The sequence below is a fragment of the Propithecus coquereli genome, unplaced genomic scaffold, assembly GCF_000956105.1.
Source record: "Propithecus coquereli isolate 6110/MARCELLA unplaced genomic scaffold, Pcoq_1.0 Scaffold1, whole genome shotgun sequence".
NCBI lineage: Eukaryota > Metazoa > Chordata > Mammalia > Primates > Indriidae > Propithecus > Propithecus coquereli.
In genome coordinates this window covers 12,160,080-12,169,328 of record NW_012133857.1, presented here as the reverse complement: position 1 = coordinate 12,169,328, position 9,249 = coordinate 12,160,080, and the positions used below count along the sequence as shown (strand labels likewise).

General features: G+C 42.7%; 1 protein-coding gene across 1 annotated transcript in view; it reads right to left on the bottom strand.

Moving 5' to 3' along the window:
- The window catches only part of CCDC36 (coiled-coil domain containing 36), a 41,435-nt gene extending 32,626 nt beyond the window's left edge, over positions 1 to 8,809 (bottom strand). The window contains exon 1 of the mRNA XM_012651722.1: positions 8,740 to 8,809. The gene's annotated coding sequence lies outside the window, so the exon portion shown is untranslated. The remainder of the gene's footprint in view (positions 1 to 8,739) is intronic.
- Positions 8,810 to 9,249: the final 440 nt, after the last annotated feature.

The following is a 9,249-nucleotide window of genomic DNA, read 5'->3' as shown; positions in this document are numbered from 1 at the left end:
TTTATTTCAGCATATTATTGGGGTACAGATGTTTAAGTTACGTATGTTGCCCTTACCCCCCTCCTCAACCCCAGAAGCCTTCTTGATAAAGTCAGGAACAACATATGGATGCCTACTATTGTGAATGGAATTGTGTCCCTCTAAAATTCGTATGTTGAAGCCTTAATCCTCCATGTGACTATATTTGGAGATAGGGCCTTTAAGGAGATAATTAAGGTTAAATGAGTTCATAGTGTAGGGTTCTAATTCTTCTAAGGCCTGGTGTCCTTATAACAAGAAAAGGAAACACCACGGAGCTCTCTCTCTCTTTCTCTTTCTCTATGCACATAGAGGAAAGGCCAGGAGAGGACAATGCAAGGAGGTGGGCTTCTGTGAGCCAGGAAGAGAGGCCTCACCAGAAACCAATTTTGATGGCACCTTAATCTTGGACTTCTAGTCTCCAAAACTATGAGAAAATAAATTTCTTTTGTTTAAGCCACACAGCAGGTATATAAGGAAAACTACAAACCATCCCTGAGCAATGGGAAAGATACATCATGTTCTTTGGTAAGAAGATTAAACATCATGAAGATGTTATTCCTCTCTAGAGATTTTAAACTTTGTGAAATGATCCCAATAAAAATGTCATCACATTTTTTTCTGCAGGTAGAAAGTTGATTATAAAGTTCATTTGGAAAAACAAACAAGACTAGGCAGGAAATTCGTGAAAAGGAAAAAAACGAAAGAGAGAGAGGAAAGGGGAAAAGGACCTACTTCTACCAGGTAGTAAAACATATAATAAAGCTTCTATAATTTTACACCTTACGTTGCCACATGATTAGAGAAACAAACCAGTAGAACACAACATAAAACACAGCAATAAATTTAACCGAAAACAGAAATGTAGTATGTACGTGATAAAGGTAGCATCTCAAATACATGGGAGAGAGAGAAGACATTTTAATAAGTATAGTTGGGCTCTCTCTCTTTGCCCTCCCAGTTGCCTGCCCTGCTGTGACAATGGGTCCGGTCGTCATCTATGGTGTAGGTACCATGCTCTGTAAACCTATATCTTGCTCTTGCTCTATAATCCTCTCTCTCTCCTCAATAAACCTCATTTTCGTGCTTGCCTAACTTTGGCGTGTCTGGTCATTCCTTGGCCATGGGTGCACCAAGAACTAACAAATTACAAATCTTACCACATGCTTCACCGCTTTATTTTTCGTTTTGCTTTTTCTTCTTAGTCTTTACCACTCTAATATACATTTTTATTTTATTTCATTCATTCTCCTCCCCTATTGGAAAATAGACTTCTAAGGGCAGGGATTTTTGTATCGTTCACAGCTATGTCTCTAGCACCAAGAAAAAGTGCCCAGCACATAATAGGTGCTCAATAAGTACTTTTTAAAATAAATAGAATAAGATTCTTCTCTGTACTTGTTTCTTCCTCTGAAAATTGTATAATATTGATAGTTCCTGGTACTCAATGATGTTAGGAGAATTAACGCGGCTCAGGCATGCAAAGCATTTAGCACAGGACCTGGTGTGCAGGGAGCAGAGCATCAATGTAAGCCATTTGTACTATCATTTTTCGGATAAGTAAACTGAGATTTAGAAACATTAAATGACTTTTCTAAATACAGCAAGTATTGAGTAAGGTCTGACCAGAATCTGGTTTGACTTCCATTCTAGTATTTTTTAAACAGAGATTATTCAATACCCTAAATGTTACCTTCAGCATACGAAACTTACTACAAAATGTTTTGGAATAAAACATAAAAATAGCTACCATGTATTCAGTGTTTACCATGAACCAGACACTTTGCTTACGTAAATGTTTTCAATAACACTTATTAAAGACTCTATGAGATTGGTCCTATTATTATCCTCATGCTATTGATAAAATCTGAGGTCTAGAAATGTTATGTATTAATAGCTTGACCAAGGTTCCAAAGCTAGAAAGAGGCAGAGCTGGGATTTGCACCAAGGTCCTTCCAGCTCCAGAGTCCCTAACTGCCATGCTACACCCCCAGCAGCTATGCCCAAGCTGCCCTCCATTTGGCTTTGCTCTCCACCCTTCCCCCTGCAGAGATCTTGGGGAGACGGGGATGGGAGGAGGGGGAGCAGTTCCCACTATCGATAGGAAGTTCTGGTTCTGAGTGATCCTGGGGAGAACAGAAAAGTCTTGTGCTACCAGAAACCCGTAAGTGACTCACACTGAGGACCTAGCTGAATAACTGGAGTGTGCAAAGGGGAAGAAATGTTATGATCAAAGGGTACAGGCCGGCGGGTGTGGTGGCTCACGCCTATAATCCTAGCACTCTGGGAGGCCGAAGCAGGCAGATTGTTTGAGCTCAGGAGTTCAAGACCAGCCTGAGCAAGAGTGAGACCCCATCTCTACTAAAAAAAATAGAAAGAAATTATCTGGACAACTAAAAATATATAGAAAAAATTAGCTGGGTATGGTGGCGCATCCCTGTAGTCCCAGCTACTCAGGAGGCTGAGGATCGCTTGATCCCAGGAGTTTGAGGTTGCTGTGAGCTAGGATGACGCCAGGGCACTCACTCTAGCCAGGGCAACAGAGTGAGACTCTGTCTCAAAAACAAACAAACAAACAAACAAACAAAAAAGGGTACAGGCTATTTTGCATTCCCTCTTTGTATGTCAAAGCGTCTTTTTGTTGAGATTTAAGAGAGAAAATAATATCCCCTTCACTCTCTGTGCTTTTGAAGGGTTTACATCACTCTTTCTCACATTCCAATAATTCAGCAGAAACAGCTGTGCAGCTGTCCCAGGCAAGAAGCCATGAACACACTCCATGCCATTACTATTTATTAATTAATGCCATGCCTCCTGCCTTATAAATTAATATCTGCAAAAAAGAGTAAAAAGAAAAACCATTTATTTTCTCTACTTCCCTAACACAAAATAATACCCCAATTTGTACCTCTATCTTCTAAATGTCCTGCTACATTATTCTCTCCATTTAATATTAAATTCATTAAAATTTTTTATTGTTTTGGTAGAATTTCGATCAGAAAAATTTTATCATTAAAACTGCTTTAAAGGGCCGGGCGCGGTGGCTCACGCCTGTAATCCTAGCACTCTGGGAGGCCAAGGCGGGCGGATTGTTTGAGCTCAGGAGTTTGAAACCAGCCTGAGCAAGAGCGAGACCCCATCTATTTCTATTAATGCAATTAATAGAAAGAAATTAATTGGACAACTAAAAATCTACAGAAAAAATTAGCCAGGCATGGTGGCGCATGCCTGTAGTCCCAGCTACTCAGGAGGCTGAGGCAGAAGGATCGCTTGAGCCCAGGAGTTTGAAGTTGCTGTGAGCTAGGCTGACGCCACGGCACTCTAGCCGGGGCAACACAGTGAGACTCTGTCTCAAAAAAAATAAAATAAAATAAAATAAACGTCCAAAAACAGATTCTGAGGGTACTGAAATTTTGTTAAATACCATTATAATTTTCTCATATACAGATAGCTTTTTAATACTCAAAGTGATTGTTAATATGTATGTTAATATGTATTCATAAATCATTTATCTCTTAATTTCTTTCAAAAAAATTTTAAAATACAAACAAAAATAGTTGTATTTACTCAATTATCAAAAACAAGTCAAATTTTTTTTCTGGAAAAAAAATAAGTATAGTTGGGGTAATTGAATAGCTATATGGAAAAAGATAATATTCAATCTAGTCCTTACACCAAACACCAGAATATATTCCAAATGAAGCAGAAATAATGTAAAAATGAAACCAAGAAGGTACTGGGGAAGGCCAGGAATGATGGCTCACACCTATAATGCTAGCACTCTGGGAGGCTGAGGCCGGAGGATCACTGGAGGTAAGGAGTTCGAAACCAACCTCAGCAAGAGGGAGACCCCGTCTCTACTAAAAATAGAAAGAAATTAGCCAGGTGTGGTGGTGCATGCCTGTAGTCCCAGCTACTCGGGAGGCAGAGGAGGGAAGATTGCTTGAGCTGGAGAGTTTGAGGTTGCTGTGAGCTAGGCTGACACCACGGCACTCTAGCCTGGGAAATGGAGTGAGACTCTGTCTCAAAAAAAAAAAAAGTACCAGGGAAAAATTGATAAATTCTTCTATAACCTCAAAATGGGGAAAAACTTTGACTCAAAAGCCAAAAATAATAAGGAAAAACACTGACAAATTTGCCTACATAGAATTTTTAAAAAGAAAACTTTCGGCTGGGCATAGTGGCTCACACCTGTAATCCTAGCACTTTGGGAGGCCAAGATGAGAAGATTGCTTGAGGTCAGGAGTTTGAGACCAGCCTAAGCAAGAGCAAGACCCTCTCTCTACAAAAAACAGAAAAAGTAGCCAGGAGTGGTGGCACACACCTGTAGTCCCAGCTAGTTATGAGGCTGTGGCAGGAGGATCACTTGAGCTCAAGAGTTTGAGGAATCTGAGGTTGCAGTGAGCTATGATGATGCCACTGTACTCTAGCTGAGGCCACAGAGTGAGACCCTGCCTCAAAAAAAAAAAAAAAAAAACAGAAAACTTTTGTATCACCTAAAAGCCTTATAGAAAATGGTCAAGATGTATAAGCCAATGGTTGACAGAAAAAGAAATGCAAAGGCCCTTATATATATAATAAAATGTGGTTGGGCACAGTGGCTCACGCCTGTAATCCCAGGACTTTGGAAGGCCAAGGTGGGAGAATAGCTTGAAGCCAGGAGTTCAAGACCAGTCTGGGCAACATAGCAAGACTCTGTCTCTATAAAAAATAAAAAAATAAATTAGCTTGGCTTGGTGGTGGCACACCTGTAGTCCTGGCTACTTGAGAGGCTGAGGAGTGAGGATTGCTTGAGCCCAAGAGTTCAAGATTGCAGTGAGCTATTAATATGACTGTCCCACTGTACTCCAGCCTGAGTGACAGAGCGAGACCCTGTCTCTAAAAAAATTTAAAAAGAAAATATAGATAACCCTCACTTACATTAAAAGAGATGCAAATTATAATTACACTGAGACTATTTTCTTACCTATATTTTGTAAAAATAGAAGTATGATGACATACTCTATTACTAGAATCTGTGAGGAAAGAGACTCATACAATTCTGGTGGGAAAGCCAAATGGTATTTCCCTATGGAGGAGAGTTCTGCAGTATCTAGAAAATTTATATATGTATTTACCCTTTAATTCAGCAATCCTACTTCTAGGGATCTATCCCAAAATACATTGGCAAAAATACAAAATTATATACATACCTTGCTCTTCAATACAAATCATCTATAATAACAAGAACAGAAACAACCCAATTCCATTAGTTGGGGACTAGTTGAATAAACCGAAACATCTACACAATAGAGTTCTATTGAGCTGTTAAAAGAAATAAGAAAGAGGCCCAGCACAGTGCCTGATGCCTGTAATTCCAACAATTTGGGAGACCAAGGCAGAAGGATCACTAAGGCCACGAGTTTAAGACCAGCCTGGGCAATATAGCAAGACCCCATCTCTAAAAAAATAATTAAAAACTTAGCCAGGCATGGTGGTGCATGCCTGTTGTCCCAGCTACTCAGGAGGCTGAGGCAGGAGCATCCCTTGAGTCCAGGAGTAAGAAAGATCTCCTCTATATACTATGGGAATGATCTCCAGGATGTATTGCTAAGTAAAAAAAGCAAGGTGAAGAACAGTGTATATAGAGTATGCAACATTTTAACCAAGAAAAGCCAAGGGAATATGAATATAAATAAATACACACACATAAATGTGCTTATATTAAAAAGAAAGGAAGGGATGGAAGGAAGAGAAAGGAGAGGGGGAGAGGAAGAGAGAGAGGGGAGAGAGAGGAGACAGATAAACTGAAAACCAATAAAAAAATGGTTACCTTTAGGGGAAGAGTGGGAATAAGGTGAAGAGGCTAGGGATGGAAGCTAGACTTCTCCAAATGTAGTAGGTTTTAACTTTAGAATCATGTAAATATTGTTTACATGTAATCACATAATCACAAAATAAAATTAAATAGAAATTGGAAAAAACAAAGCAATCCCTGCAAAGATGCAAAATGAAATGAGTTGGTGATTGAGCCCCACAGAGAGAGTTTATTTCCTGTGCCTCTAAATATGGTAACTTGATGCCATATTCCTAGTTAAGCGTATCCTAAGGACAAAAAGATCAGCAAAGGAATCTGTTCATTTGTTTTAGTAATCACATTGTTAGTAAAAAACAGTAAGTATATGTATTATATACCTACATATATCAAGAATAAAGCAAATAAATAATTATATTAATGTGGGTGGGAACAAAAAATTTCAATGTGTGATAAGAGGTACAAATATAATGAAAGAAGTTAAGCAAAAACCCTGTAGTCCTAGGTTTGATATAAAATGAATATCATTATTAACTCAATGTATCTTTCTCTTTAAAAATGTATTTCATAACTCTGTCCACTGAAAATGCCGGGAAACAATGACCTACCCAGTAGCAATGATCTCCCATAATACCTAGCTTTTGTCTTGAAATGCCATTCCCCACTAAAAGGAACCAGGTCTGGGGCAAGAAACGTGTAAAATGACCCTGAGACTTTTCTTTTCTTTTTTTTTTTTTTTTTTTTGAGATGGGGGTCTCACTATGTCATGCAAGCTGGTCTCTAACTCTTGGGCTCAAATGATCCTCCAAGCTCAGCCTCCCGAGTAGCTGGGATAACAGGCACAAGCCACCATGCCTGGTCAGAACATCCTGTCATACCAGAGAACAAGGAAGTTATCAAAGACTACTAGGGCCAAGGACTACTGGAGAGATAACTTATAGGGGCTTCCTCTGTTGAATTCATAATTATATTTTTTTAAACTTTCATTAATCACTTTGGAAGATAGGCAACCAACTCATTATTCTGAAAACTGGTGGAGAAAGAATCAGTCATTTATCTTACCTTTCTAGAACAAACTGTACCTCAAGAAGACCAACAAATAGATGTGAGAAAGTTCTTTTTTTTCCCCCGAGGCAGGGTGGCTCTGTTGCCTGGGCTGGAGCGCAGTGGCATCATCACAGCTCACAGCAACCTCAAACTCCTGGGCTCAAGCGATCCTTCTGCCTCAGCCTCCTCAGTAGCTGGGACTACAGGCATGAGCCACCATGCCCGGCTAATTTTTTCTATACATTTTTAGTTGTCCAAGTAATTTCCTTCTATTTTTGGTAGAGACGGGGTCTCGCTCTTGCTCAGGCTGGTCTCAAACTCCTGAGCTCAAAGGATCCGCCCGCCTCGGCCTCCCAGAGAGCTAGGATTACAGGCATGAGCCACCGCGCCCGGCCCAGAACCTAATTAATTCTTAAGAGGACTTTTAATGCAGTTAAAGAAAAACCCATGGTTACACCCTTAATTCTTTTTCCCAATGTTTAAAACTTGTGGTAAGTACACCCTTATTCTCAATATGTCTAAAGAACACCTGGGGCTTGATGCACCCAACCTCAGGTTTATCTCTCTTCTCTGCATTTACCTGTCTCCATGCTACCTGTGTAGGCTTTTAAATTCCCAGAGGGTAGAAATCCCATCCGTCTAAAGCTCTCCTTGAAGATGCTACTACAACACTACTAATGAAGAGGTAGGCATTCTAAAGTAGAACACTAGTCATTCCAAGATAAATGAAAACTTAAATGCACACATTAAAAACTTTCGAGGTCAGGATCCCCTCCTCATCTCTCACCACCCCCAACCTTATTAAAAGAAGCATAAAAGGGGAGGAAAAATTGAGTGCATGGCAGGAATGGAACCATTCACACAGGAAAGGCCCTAGCAGGGTAGGTAAGCATGGGAGGCTCCGAGGGGCATAGACTCCCCCCATCTGAACCTATCTTCAACCCTGAAAATCTTTTTTGTTTTTTGAGAGACAGGGTCTCATTTTGTCGCCCTGGTTGGAGGGCAGTGGCATGATCACAACTCACTGCAACCTCAAACTCCTGGGCTCAAGTGATCCTCCTGCTTCAGCCTCCCGAGTAGCTGGGACGCACGTGCCACCACGCCTGGCTAATTTTTCTTTTTCTGTAGAGATGAGGTCTCAGTATGTTGTCCAAGCTGGTCTCGAACTCTTGACCTCAAGCGATCCTCCCACCTTGGCTTCCCAAAGTGCTAGGATTACAGGCGTGAGCCACTGCGGCTGGCCAACCCTGAAAATCTTGAAGCCCCAGTGTGTGGGCCCTCCAAGTGCCACTCCCTTTCCTCCACTGCATAAAGAGCAGAAAAAAAGCAAGTCTCTTCCTCAGACTTCAGGCCCCCTCTGGCCTGGCCAGGCCCTCCTCAAGCACGAACAGTCATCCTCTCTCAACTTCAGTTTCTTTTCAACCTGGAGACAGTCTCTGAGCTCCTATCATTCAAAAGTCTTTTCCAGAGGCCTCCATAGGATTTTCCATAATAATAATCAAAGACAAATTCCACTGGGCCTCTCTTGAGTCTCACTCAGACTTCCCAGGCCAACTCTCTTCCCTGAGTAGCCCAGGCGGGAACCCGGGATGGGAGGTCACAGACCTTTGAAATCTGACAGAAACTCCTCAAGGACAAGCGCAGAAGTCAAGCCTCCTTCAAGAGTCACAGCAGCCTACCACCACAGGGAAAGAAAGGGCGGCGAGGGACTCCAAAGCCAGATTCAAGTGCAGAAGCCAAACTCTCGGGAAACCCTGCAAGGCCCCCAGGAATCCCAAACCTATCTCCAAATCCCCGTTAGGCTCCTCAACCCTTCCCCCCACCTCCCCCCATCTCCTGCCCAGCCTAGCCCACCCTGCCCAAGGCGCTCCTGTCCCCACCTCTGGCTGTTGGGGCACGCCGCGCTTGGAGCTGCCCAGACCTGGCTTCGAGAAGGCGGGGTCCCGCCGCGGCTGCCAAGCATGTGCAGCCCCGCCCCCAGGTCCCCCTCTGACCAATGGGATTCCTTCCCGTCCCCAGGGCCCCGCCCCCATCGCGACACGCGGCAAACGGTCTTAACGGTCCTAACGGTTTTAACGCTCCTCACAGTCTTAACGGTCCTAACGGTCTTAACCGCGCTAATTGCGGGCTGGGCAGGCGGCCTACATCGCGCCACACACAGCCACACACCACACCCAGCCCACGTTGCCTCGCATAGGACGTAACCTCACATCCCCACACTCACACCCAGCGGCCCACCTGCAGCCCACCCGGCATCCCCTTGAAAGCCCCGACACGCTCGCTTGTCGCCTGACCTACACTCCACTGCATGTGCCAAGAACAGCGAGGCCCGGAACCCCAGGGATGGCGAGGTGCTGCCTGTGAGAGCAGCATGTGGGCTGGACCTGGTG